This window comes from Euprymna scolopes, chromosome 32 (genome assembly GCF_053919585.1).
Source record: "Euprymna scolopes isolate OS-2025 chromosome 32, ASM5391958v1, whole genome shotgun sequence".
In the NCBI taxonomy this organism is placed as follows: Eukaryota; Metazoa; Mollusca; class Cephalopoda; order Sepiida; family Sepiolidae; genus Euprymna; species Euprymna scolopes.
Genome location: NC_136513.1, coordinates 67,852,996 through 67,867,113, shown reverse-complemented (window position 1 = coordinate 67,867,113; position 14,118 = coordinate 67,852,996).

Genomic DNA, 14,118 nt, shown 5'->3' with positions numbered 1-14,118 from the left:
ATATATATATATATATATATATATATAAATTCCCGTTCACATACACCTTTCAGGATAAAGCTAGAACCCAGAACTAGATAGAATCGAGCAATTGCATCGACAACGGACAACGCCAGACCCAAAGTGGGTTTCGATGTACTGCATCTCATCAGTGACGTGCTCCGACATAGGCGCGAACCCAGGTCGTCGCACTCACGAAGTGTGCAATACTGACGACCTAACGATATGGGCCATGGCGCAATCTATTGACTATGCCCCGATTTTTTAAATTCTTATATTTTCATCCAGTTCTACATTCTACGATGTGACAAGCAACACGTCATGTACAACTAAGATAGTTACTGCTGGTATGCAGGCGTTGTCCGTTGTCGATGCAATTGCTCGATTCTATCTAGTTCTGGGTTCTAGCTTTATCCTGAAAGGTGTATGTGAACGGGAATTTATATATCTATCTATAATCTCCTCTTAATGTCTAATATATATATATATATATATATATATATATATATATATATATATATAGAGAGAGAGAGAGAGAGAGAGAGAGAGAGAGAGAGAGAGAAATCGACCCTAGACAAGGCATACAGTCATTTGATGTAAGGAGCCAATAAAAATACTACTTCAAGGTCTAAAACCAGCCATTGATAACTGTGATATGAATAGATTCTGACGTAGTCAACAGCAATTATTCCCTCTTTTTCAGAAACATCACTCACGGAATATGAGAGCTAAAAGACAAAACAAGAGAAGTGAGAGTTATAAGACTGTTAAAAGTAAATCCAAGGTCCACGTTTTACTCTCCTTAAAAATATAAAGTATAAGGTAATATCTTCTTTTATTATGTTTTGTATGAGGCTGACACATCTTTTATTGTGAGTGTGTCGAATTAATAGATCACCTTATTCTAACATGTACATGTAGTGTTTTTTCAATGTTAGGTGCTGGATTAGTTTATCTTTTTATTTATTTAATATTCCTCGTGTATTGTTACCCGAAAGTTATTCTTTGAGCCTGGACCTTTCTGTAATACCTTTCAACCCTTTAATTTTCATGCATGCATGATTTCTCTCAAAATTTTAGTATTCAATGTATGTGCTAACTAGCAAAATTCATAGACTACATATGAATTGCATTTTGCTAAATATGTTCCCTTTGTGGATAACAGCTATTCATTCCAATTAACCACTGATTGCGTTACTTGCAAAAACAAAAATATAAAACATATACAAACAAAAACAAACATGTTACAGAATTTTTAGATGAACATTGATGATTTTTATTATTTGGATTATTCGGCCTACTATTCTCATCTTGTTATGTTTATGTTTTTTTTTCAGGTGCATATTTTGAAACTTAAGGCCATTCTAGTTAAATGAACTTGTGAATATTTATATCAAACTTAGGAAACTTATGCTTTTATTTTATCCACAGGGTAGTTTGTTTTTATATTGTCAGCCATGACCGAATGTTAGCATTTAGTATTCTTAGTTATTATTAGCAAGGACTGAATTTCAACTTATATTATGTACCCTTTTCTATGAATTTACACATACATTCACTAGGGCGCGTTTTAGACACAAATTATCTCTTCTTTCTTAATGGTAGATGGGGCTACAATTCGTGGGTATAAAAAAGGCACTACAAAGCAAATTCTCGATTTTTCTTCCTGCTTTACATTGCCAGTAAAGCTATGCTATGCACACAAATTTCATGATGAATGAGATATTTCCCTCAAATTCTACACACATACCCATACAGACCCATTTCAAACTTTATATTTTATGCATTGTAAACTAGGCACATATTTTTATGAATACAATCTCAAAGCACACTTGATTGCGTTTGCAAAGAATGGATGTTTTTGCATACACTATTCTTTCTGTATTAGTTTCATTTTCGATTGCTTGTATTAGAACATGTATAAAAGGAAGATGTTGCTGAAGCGTCTGCAAACTCCTTCAAACCCCAAAAGATGGTTTCTTTTTCAAGTGAATCTCGGTTATTCTTCCTTTCGTCTACTGAAATGTTCAGTGAAAATCAAAGCGTTTCACGTGTTTCCTTCCAATTGGAACTAATGGTAGATGCCTTCACTACTCGTGGTGGTATTCTTTATGAATACTCTTTTTAAGATCAGAGTTATCTTTTCTTGAATAATTGAATGTTTAAAGCAAAGAGGTCAATAGGCGCAGGTGGCACGGTCTTTTCTTTCTTTTTTTTTTTATTCGGTTTACTCTTTCTTCCATCCTTTACAATTCTTTTGTCATCAGATTTTTACGAAAAAGTACTAAAATACTAAAAAGTAAAAGACTTTAATTGCTACCCTCTTTCTTTCTCCACTTCATTGGGATTCGCTTTCTTCATCACTCCCAAAAGCAACAGAAACATGTGAACTGAAAATATTTTCTAACCAATAAAAATCATTTCAAACTTCAAAACTAGCAATCCTATGTGGAATTCAACAAGTCTATAAAACAATGGCTTGGTTTTTGTTTTTGTTTTTTTAGATGGAGGTCACCACTTATCAAGGCCCAGATGCCACTCGGGGATAAGGGTTACAGTAATCAATGGGATAGTGTTGTCATATTCGTTAGTATTGGAGATTTGATAAAAGTGTCATTACTTCATCAGGAATTTGTTTATGTTGGACTTGAAGACATCCAAGTGGAAGTCAGGTGGGAAACAGGCAAGCGGTAGAGAGTTCCACAGGTGTGCAGTTCTAAGAAAGAAGGAAGCTTTGTTCATGGAATCTACGTTTTGATTTAGGCACAGATAAACAGTAGGGAAAATTATTGACAGTAGTTTCAGCTCGACAGGTGTTTATCATGAAAGATTGGCAAGGGGGGACTAGAGATTGGAGCTCATATGAGCACTTGTCATGGAAATAAGGATAAAACAAAGATAGGCTTGCAACGTCTCTTCTGTAGGATAGAGGTTGCAGGGAAGAGAAACAGGCATCCCCCACTAAGCCACGAAGTCTATTTTGTACTCGGTCAAGGTAGGATAGGCTGTTTTTAGCAGCTCCTGCCCAGATGTGGCAGCAGTACTCCATCCTTGGACGTACTTGGCTTTTATATAGATAGAGAATTGCATCAGTAGTGAGATATCTTCTGGAGTGGTAGAAGGATCCTATCATGTTTCCAGTGATCTTGGCAACAGACTTGATGTACGTGTTCCATTTTAGGTCAGGAGTAAAGGTCAATCCCAGAAGCTTATCAAAACATGGAGCCTCCCCTAGAAAAGAGCCATCCATTTCAATTGATACCAGATGGGGATCAGAGCGTTGATGATGTAAAGATAGGATCTTGGTTTTAGATGCATTAAAAGTAACCAGTCACCTCTTCCCCCACTGTACCATGCGCTCAAGATCAGAGGAGAGAGAATCAGAAAGAACTTTGTCATTTATGGCCATAGATGGTCGTGTCATCAACATAGATGTCAGTGAATGATTTAAGTGTGTGTTTTGGAGGGACTCCAGCATTAATACCTCTGATTTCTGCTCATCAACCACTACTCTTATGAACCTATCAGAGAGAAATGATTTAATAATTGAGAAAACATTTCCAGTTATACCGTAGCTGGAAATCTTATGAAATAGGCCCTTATGCCATACCTTATCGAAGGCCTTTGATATGTCAAGAGCAATTGCCCTAGAAAGGAAGCCTTTATCGAGAGATTTACTAATCCTATGAGATATAACCGTTAACACATCTGCTGTAGATCTAGCAGAATGGAAACCATATTGCGTGTCACTAAGAAGGTTATTTCTGCTGAGGTGGTTGACTACTTCCCTATTTGATATGGATTCCAGCAACTTACTCATGACACACAGGAAACTTATTGGCCTGTACTGAGAGAGAGATGACTTATCACCTGAATTCTTAAATTTTTGTCAAATATGCTTAGTATTACTCTAAACCAGTTTTTAAATGAGTTCCTCAAATCTAAATTAATACAAAATAACCTGAATTCACAAGTTCCATTATTGGATTTTAATTATAAGGTGAAGCTCGAATATTCTAACTCGAGGTAGATAAAGCCAAAAACATCCACTAATTAATATGGGAGGGGAGACTATTTTTAAATATCGTCCTAAATTTGTAATGGAGCAACGGACTTATATTAAGTAGATATTTATAAGTCCCTCTTACCTATCTTTTTTTTTTAATTGGAGAGTAGATAATGGGTGATTTTTCTGACAAAGGGTGAAGAAAAAGCTGCTTTCCAAGTCGGTAGTACTTCGTGAACAGTAGTCTGAGATGTCGGAAATTTTTCTGTTTCTATGTCTATCCTTGTGGTCATGTTACTAGTAAGGGTGCTGGAGGTAGACGTTTCATCTGGGCCGACATTATCTGCCTGAAAGTCAGGGACCCGAACCTTTGATTAACCACTAAGGAGGCTGCTGTATTGCCATTTGGTGAATGGATTCTGGACCATGCAGTAGTCTCTGTTGGGACCTCTCGATCCCATACTAGTGGGTAATTGTTACGGCTTTACCTTATCATGTGCTACAAAAAAAAAAAAATTCCTGCCTTTTCTCTCTTACTTTCCCTCTCTGACCTACTCTAACCAAGTATGCCGATCTATTCCACAAATCCCAAAATCCCAATATGAAATATCTCCAGAAAAAAAACACAAATAAACCTAGAACCCCATCCTCCAATGTAGACCCCTACTACCATGTCTCCTTCTCCAACATCAGGGGTCTATGTTCCAACCTTCCAGAGTTTGAAACCCAATAACAGGAGACGAAACTGGGCATACTCTTCCTCACCGAAACTGGAATAGGGCTGACCACTTCCCTAGATGAGTTCATAATTAAAGGATACTCTAACTTAACATCTAAATCTGACGCCCAAGATCGCCATGGGCATGGAATATGTGCCTACATTAAAGATGGCTTCCCGTGTGGCAGGGATATCTCCAGAGAAGATCCTAATTTACCTTATATGTGTTTCCAGATTGCACTTGCTTACATTACCGCATTTATATTTGCTCTCTATCGCTCCCACAACAGTGGAGTTAGTATTTTTAAGAGTATATCTGAGAAAATTGACCACATCCTATCTGCTCATCCCTCAGCAACCATCCATTTTAAATGTAACAGAAATTGAGAGTCCCCCCCTCCCCAGGATATATAAGATGCGTGTGCCCTGACTCTTCAACATCCATCCCAGATGACTGGAATGTGCCATGCTGAAATTCCTTTCTACAGTGAACACATGCCTCCCAGATGGTAAACTTACACCCGCCTACACATATCTACAATGGAACTTTAAAATGAACTTTTGTTTACTCTGTATTCAACTTTAAAACTTCTCAACAAAGTATATTTACATTTCTGCAAAATTACTGATATAAATATATTTTGTTTGTTGATTCATATTTTCTCATCTCATTCCCAAAATTCTATTGTTGAATTATTACTTGTCAACTGAGCCATTCAGAGCATTCATGTTTTTTATCTTTTTATTTGCCAATTTAACTACATGTATATTAATTGTTAGCGCCTTTCTTGACACTTTTCTAGGACATTACTGTTGCCAAAATATACTATCTGAAACCAGGAACGACACTAGATTTCCTCTCTTGGAGAGCGACCCTAATGATATCAGTAACACAATGACCAATTAGACTATTTGGCTTAATAAGTTCTTGTCACAACCTCTTTCATCTCGAATAGTCTCATAACGTGTTTTCCTTGAGCTTAGGGAATAACCAAAAGTCACAGGGAGAAAGATCTAGACTAGGGAGGGTAAAGAACTGTCTTGATGCCCATCTTGGTCAAATAGTTTGTGACAAGGATAGAGTTCTGGACTGGTGTATTCATGCAAATCTTCTGCATTTTCAGTTCCTCACAAATAATTGTGTGTATAGTTCCATATAAGATGGTCCAGAAGCAGTCTGAAACATTCCACACGTTTCTGTGGCATTTTTATCCCAGTTTTAAACAGAATTTTATTGCATATAGTTCTTCTAAACTATTCTCACATCCAGATTGCATTTTTGAAAATTCATCAGCTGTGACAATCAGACTTTAGTAGAGTGTATTCCAATTCCTTCTGCAGCTGTTCATTTGAACCTGAAACCATAAAAAGTTGCTCAGACATCTCATATGATGTATAGCAATTACATACTGAATTTTCATAAGTTTATGACAGTTTTAAATGTCTGTACAAAAAGTTTGGAAACTTATTGAAGGTACCTCATATCTTTATGGGTTTGTGAAGATGCTTCCAAACAGTCATCAAGAAAGATCTATACAATCTCTCCTCCCAACTTTTTGACTAGATATTCACAGCACAGCTATCAACACTTGGAAAGATACTGTTTCCAAGAACAACAACTGACACATACAAATTTAAAATTCTCTTTAACATAATTTCTGGCACCCAATTCAATATGAAAATCAATATCTTTACATAAATTATTTGTTTTATAGAAAAGCTTTCTTATAAATTATTTACAAGAGAAAGTTTAGTAAAAAACAAAAACGAATCAGTAGATTGCAGATATGATCTATTTTTCATTTTACAGGTTATGCCGATGTGCAGAAGAGAAAGGCTAGAAATGTAAACCTTGGTTTAGGAAAAGATTACTACTAACACTATACATCTATCTAAGGGTTTATAACTCAATGAGGAATTCCTCCCTGGATTTTAGCCATCTATCTCTGTCCTGAGCTATCTGCTGCTATGTGGGACCCATGTGTTGTATCAGGTCGTCCCTCCATCTCGTTCTTGGTCTTCCCTTTGACCTCTTATGTTCATGAGGTGCCCATTCCATTGTCCTGATGGACCATCTGTTGTCATGTTACCTAGCTATATGCCTTGCTCATCTGCGTTTGGATGTTTTGATGACAGTATTGATGTCAATAACTCTTGTTTGTTGGTGGATCCAGATGTTTGTCTTTCTGTCTTGTAGAGTGATGCCTAACATTATTCTCTCCATCTTTCTTTGTGGCACTGCCAAGATTTTACTTTGGCGAGTTGTCAGGGCCCATGTTTCACTATCCTAGATCATCACAGGTAGTATATATTCATTGAAGATTCATTGAAGATCTTCCCTTTGATTGACATATTTGCTTTTCGGCTTCTCATGATATTCTCCAGTTTCCCAAAAGCTGCCCATCCCTATGCTATCCTTCTTTTGATCTCAGGGAGGAGATCTCTATTTTTCGTAATTTTCTTTTGTAAGTAGATGTAGCTTTCAACTTCCTCAATGGTCTTTCCATCAACAATTATTGGTAACTTGGCAGCATGCTGGTTTAACATCACCTTAGTCTTCCCAAGATGCATGTTAAGGGCAACCAGTTTTCTTTTAGAGTGGATGTCGTTTAGAATGTCATTTAGTTCCTGAGGAAAGTATGCCATCATTGCTATATCATCAGCGAAGATGAGATGTGACAGGTGTTCGCCGTTGATGTTGACTCCCCTACCCTTCCACTTAATCTAACTGATTATCACATCCTGGAAACAGGCTGTGAAGAGTTTGGATGAGATGTTGTCACCTTGTCTTGCTCCCCTCTCCAGCTTGATCTTGTTGCTGTCACGATGGAGCTTTAAAGTAGAGCTAGCCCCACTATATAGGTCTTTCAGCAAGGTGATGTATGTAGAGTCAACTCCTTGCTTCTCAAAGGCAGTGAACAGTGGATCAAATTCTACAGAGTCGAAAGCCTTTTTGTAATCCACAAAGGCCAAGCACAGTGAAATCTTGTATTCATTGGCTTTCTCTTGCAGTTGACTGACAGTCTGGATATGGTCGATGGTGGAGTAACCTGCTCTGAAACCTGCTTGTTCTCACGGTTGATGACTGTTTAGTGTCTAGCATATGTCTTAGCAAGACCTGAGAGAATACCTTGTATGTCACTGGCAGAAGGTTGATTGGCTGATAGTTTTTAATATCTGCAGTGTCCCCTTTCTTATGAATGATGACCACTGATGCATTCCTGAATAGACTATAAAAATTTTCTAACGAATTGCAATTTAGTGGTCATTTAGTCAATACATGTCTGTCATTAGGTGTGGGCCCAAGTTTGTTTGATTCTTTTTACTAATAAATCATTGCTTATCAAAACCAAAAGTCACTCAAGATTAATGAGATTACATGGTTGCCAGTTCGGTGATGAAGAACTTTACAAGAGGATTGAGAATTATTACTTATAACGGTCCGTAACAGGAATTGGTTGACATTCGATTTGAATATCACCCTGTTGTAATATACAGGAAAGAAGTCCTATGGATATGTGTTCCACAGATGGGAGTTTCGTGCAAAAAAATTCTGGCACAAGGCAGAAATAAGGAAGAAAGGAAAGATTTTTTTTTAAATTTTTCATTGTGGTAGTAAACAAGTTCTCATCGTAGATGTCTTACATGGAATAACCAGAACTTGGAGCACATAGCTGCTAGGCCTGTTAAAGGTATCACCTTGACTTTAACTATTTCATTAAAATACATATGTTGTTTACATTTTTGTTTTCATAATAAATAATCGGTTGCTAAATGTGTGTTTGAAATAATCCATTTGAAGAAAGAATAAAGAGAATTAGAATCACACAAATCATCAAAAGGTGAATAAGTTTGGAGGAAAAGAAAAGTTGATTTTTGGAAGTGTGAATTAATTCTTAAAAATGAGAAAGATAGGTAAGAACTACTTTATAATTAATTACTAACTTAATTAAAACTATGAATAGCTACATCAAAAGGAGAGTTGTTAGAGTAATTAGGGAAATGAGAAGATAATTGTTATTTCTGAAGGAAGTGAAGAAGAGGGAAATGATAAGGGAACTAACTGTTATTTACTTAGATTTGGAGAATGGTTTGCATGGTGAGATTTTAGCAGAATCTAAATGGTGGATTTCAAGAAGATGCAATGATTTAATAGGAAAGTAGGAAAATGGCTGCAATCATATGAAGGTACCCAAATTAAATGTCGACTTGACAGGGAGGGGCTATTAATTTGACTTTGAAGTGGGAGGGTGATTACATCATGTATCAACTGTCTCTACTGAACTGTGAAAAAAGTTTGAAGAAAAATGGGCCATTAAGATCAACACTAAATTCAACCTTAAGTTATATGTAATTTTTATGGTGATAAAGAAATACAAAAGTATATGTCCTCATCAAGTTGATTGTTTTGCTGTAGATGGCAAACAGAATAGTTGTATACAATACACTTTAGAGAAACCTCAAGTCAAGTAAAATTCATGTGAAAACAATTAGATTAGAAAATCCTTAAGATAATTTTTAACAACTCTTTCTCCCCGCCCCCAACAAGGTATGTTGCTATTATACATAAGGGGCTACTGTGGTAGAAGTCAAATGTAAAAAAAAATAGTTTTGATGGAGAGTTGAGCAACAAGTTGTTTGTTCATATCATATTTAAATTTCTGCATGTCAGGGAAACAGGGAGCAGAACGGAATTCCAAGAGTAAGCAGTTAAAGAGAGAAACCAGCAAAGTAGAAAATCTTTTGGAATTTAGAGACCTCTACAATGAAGAGATCTAACTTAGAAACTGGTCACTGGTTTTAGAGTACTTTTGTTTAGAGGGTACGTGTGGTTAGTTTATCAGAGCACATTCTGAGGAAATATTTAAAAAACAACACAAAGATATAACTCTGTATTGATGTGACCGGAGGTGGAGTTTGGAAGATAATGTAAGACCTAGTATTATAACAATGTTCAATTAGTACAATGATTTCCTGCAAAACTGGATGAGAGACTAAATGGAGAGAAATTGAGTTGGTGTGTTACAGTCGTGTTTACGTAAAGACATTTTAGGGTATTGAGATTTCTGTTTTTCTAATATGCAACATCCAAAATCAAATGATGATGGAATGGCCAACCATTGGATAATTTCATTCATTTAAAAGATGTGATTCAGAAGTTCATTTCCTCTTTTCTGGTTCAATCCCTGAAGTATCATTCACCACCACTTTTCATGCAGATAATTTCTGTGACATGTGGTTAGTCTCCTCTCCAAACAGACCAATTCTTTCAACATGCCACTACTTAGCTTGGTAAGCTTACCTTGTTACAATATTAAAACATATATTGGATATGTATGCATAATTTCAATGCATTACATATAAATACAAATGAATCCTGTTATATTCTTATAAGTAAGGTTTTACTTCCTTGTCGTTTATTTCTTTAAGTGTAAGAATAATTAACAAAGGATATATATATATATATATATATATTACCTGTTTAAATATGACATAGTGACGTTAATACACCGGTTCTCCTTAGATTACCAAAGTTAAACAACGATGAGCCTAGCCGGTACCTGGTGACTGGTGAGTGATCCTTTGGGAATATTAGGTGCTGTATGTATTGTGCTAGGATGTAGAAATTTCGAGGTTAGTATCTGAGAGGGTACATTTCAAACCACTGAGTCTACCTTAAGACATGCATCTAGGACAAAGAAAATTCTTATGAAAAACCTGAAAGTCCACTGACTGTGACAACCATTTGCACAAACTGAGGTTAGTAGTTGTTCCAAAAAGTATAGATCGTTTTACTCAAAGCATTCACCACTACAAACAAATCATCTGTGCAGATTTCAGACAAATTGGTTGTATGAACCTCATATGTCAAAAATCGATGGCAGAGTCCAATATATATATATATATATATATATATATATATATATATATATATATAGGGCGAAACTGGAGTCTTGGACTTCCGGTTAGTTGGCTGTGATGGCTCTTGTGGGCTTCCATGTTGTTTGTCGGTGGAAATAATTATATAATCTCTCACATTCTGGAAAAATTCTATTACTAATTGCTGGATGGCATCGTCCTAGCGAGTTGAAAATTCTTGTGAGGCATCAGCTTGAGTTATAGCTGGTTGGATGACCGCATCCATTGTTGAGACAAAGTAGGTCCATTCCACAGTTGGATTTTCACTGCGGTTTTCTTGATCTGTGTTAGTTAATAGACTTTCTTGTGTGCAGGGCATTTGCTCAATTGGCAGACTGCTCGCCTTGCATGCAAGAGGCTTGGGTTTCAAATACTGAGTTCGGATATGTTAAACTGATCAACCCAAATGAGGGCGAAATTTGAGTCTTGGACTTCCGGTTTGTTTGCTGTCATGGCTCTTGTGAGCTGCGACGTTGTTTGGTTGTGGAAATAACTATATATATATATATATATATATATATATATATATATATATATATATGTGTGTGTGTGTGTGTGTGTGTGTCCATTATTTGCATACATTGTTCCTATGCAAATCACCAATTTATCATTTTCATTCAAGAAAATAAACCCTAAGTTAACCTCCATTAATATACTCCTTGCTCTCACAATCTAAATATAATCTCTTTAACATAACGTTCACTCTAATCCTTTTTGTTTTCAAGAACATTTTCAATGAAGAAAAGCATCCTTTATGTTTAGACTTATGAAAGGTAAAACATTTTTTGAAGCCCAGTACTTGTAGGTGTAAAGACAAGATAAGATCATTCCTTTATGCTTGTACGTTCATCCAACTATACTGCTGCATAAAAAGAACAATATACTAACTTGTTGATAAACTGGAAAGAGGGTGAGAGGATGAGACTGAGAGAGATGAGATGGGATAGAAATTACAACTATGTCAGTTGTTACCCCTGTAAAACAATGAACAGAGAAATAGAATTATGACTAGTTGACCTGGTTTGAATGAAATGGTTCAAGGCAAAATAATGCCTATAACTGGTTTGGCAACCATGCAATTAGGGCCTACAATTGATGACATACTAAATAATAATTATTTAGAATATTTTTAGACAGAAGAAAGTAATATTCAGTAATTAATTAATTATCAACTATTTTTAAGAAACAACTAGCAGCTAGAACAATTATCAACTTAATTTCATGAATGAAAACCTCCAAAGAATTAAAATAAAGCTTCCTGTCTCATAAAATCTCGTATATCCAGGAGTATTGCTTTACTTGCAATTATCGCAATTATAAATGTTGCTCCAGAAATAAGGAGTTAGGTTGTTTGGGGGTATATCAACTATATAGAATCATTTAATAGTGAATCAAATCAAGTTTGTAAACGTTTTTGATAAAAGTACAGACTACTTAACACTCAAGAATTTGTAACTCCCTTGCCAAAAAATAAAACAAGACATAGTTTATACAAAATGAATTAGAATGAAATTCTCTACTGGACTTTTGTAGTTTTAATATGTGGAAAAGATTTGTAAAATTTCTTAAAGAGTAAAAATTCTCAAAAATCGTTTCTACACATTAAAATTAGGCACATTGAATAGAGAATTCATTCTAATGTGTGTTATATGAATTCTGTTTTGTTGCTTTGGGGAGGACTACGAATTTTCGAGTGTTAACTATTCTGTACTTTTACCACATTTTTATATTTCAAGCAAATATGTTAACACCTCCAGAGATTGTTCTTCAGAATTGTTTGGTTTGCATGAAGTTTTCCTTATTGCCACAGCTATTCATTTTACCTGCAAAATTTCAGCTTTTGGTAGCATAGCTCAACAATTGCATATGAAGTCAGGGAAGATTTGGCCCAGATAATAGAAAAGAATAATGAGTGCACGTGCACAGAAGCAACGTTGTTAGTGTCACACCATGGATTTGAGATCCCATGCCTAACACATCCTTGCTTGCCATGTGCAGAAGCTGAGACGACCAGAGGGCAACAGATCCTGATGTTGATCTTTCTGTTATCCAAATGGTTCTGACGCTATCACATTGCCTCGACTAGGGTTAGACTTTGTGCTGTTGATGATTTGTTTAATGATTTATCAACTCTTTTGGAAAACTCTGTTGTTTTGTAGAAATTCTTTGGTAATTCAAGCGCTTCATACCTTTCAAATACAATTCATGATGTAAATATGTGCAGCAATTAAGCAGTATGGGTAACAAGAAAAAAGAGGTGGAAAAAACAAGTAGACAATGAATAACTGTTACCAAACGCAAGCTTACCTGAATAATTTGCATGTGAATTTATTGCTGGTAAATTTTATTATCTATGCATTTGTTATTTTCAGTTTTAATTAGCCAAGCAAATGCGCTTTCCAACATTCCCACCAATTTTGGTTGGATTTGTTGACAAGCTTATAAAATAGTAAAAAAGGAAGGTAGTGGAAATGTAAACGTAAGTCCGAAGGTGGTTGCTAATCAAATTAAAGTAAGCTTTATTATTATCATATTATCTTTTAATCCGGAAATGCGTGACCAATTTCCACCAAAATTGGTGGCCCTGTTGGCTAAATGAAAGTGACAATAACAAATAAGCCAATGCATAATAAATCTTATACTCAGTAAAAACAGGAGAAAATTATATAGGTAATTAGAAAAGTTAATGTTTTTGCATTTGGTAACAGTTATTTATTGTTTATTTGTTTTGATTAATGGATGCATTTTTATGTCACATGTTGGGTGAAATGGTCAGAATTTGATTATTTCAGCAGACATTTTGTGTTTAAAGGTTCAAAATCCTGTAGTTTGTCAGGTCGTCTATTAGAAACAACTATATGAGTAAATGTGAATTTGGTGAAAGATACTTTGACACATTGCTTGTGTCAGATTCCAAATTTGGAATTTGGTATATGTTAAAAATATTTGATAGTGTCGTCATTATCATCATTACTATCATTATCATCATTACTATCATTATCATCAGATTTGTTTTGTTGAACAAGAAAGGAGCAAGTGACACTGAGCCATTTGCAAAGCAGTTACCACTGTAGAGAAGATAAATTTTGTGAGAGAAATGAAAGTAATAAATACAACAAATAGAAACGTGACAAAAAAAATACAAATTGGGAGGGAGCATGAAAATCCGATGTTGATTCAGGAAAATCTCTAGTTTTGCCTGTGATTGAAACAGCTTAAAGGCCAGATACACTACTGATCAAAAATTTAAAACCCTTTTTTTTAACGATGGATTTTAAACTCTTCTGACTTAAGGTTACCAATGCTACAATCTAAAACATTATGGAAACAAAAAGCTACATTCCAAAGATTTATTTTTTAAATTTTACATTTTTATTAAATTAGGCTTTTTACACATGATCAAAATTATAAAAACAGAGACAAAAATTCTATTAAATTGTATAAAAAGTGTATGAAAACATTCAACAATCAAACT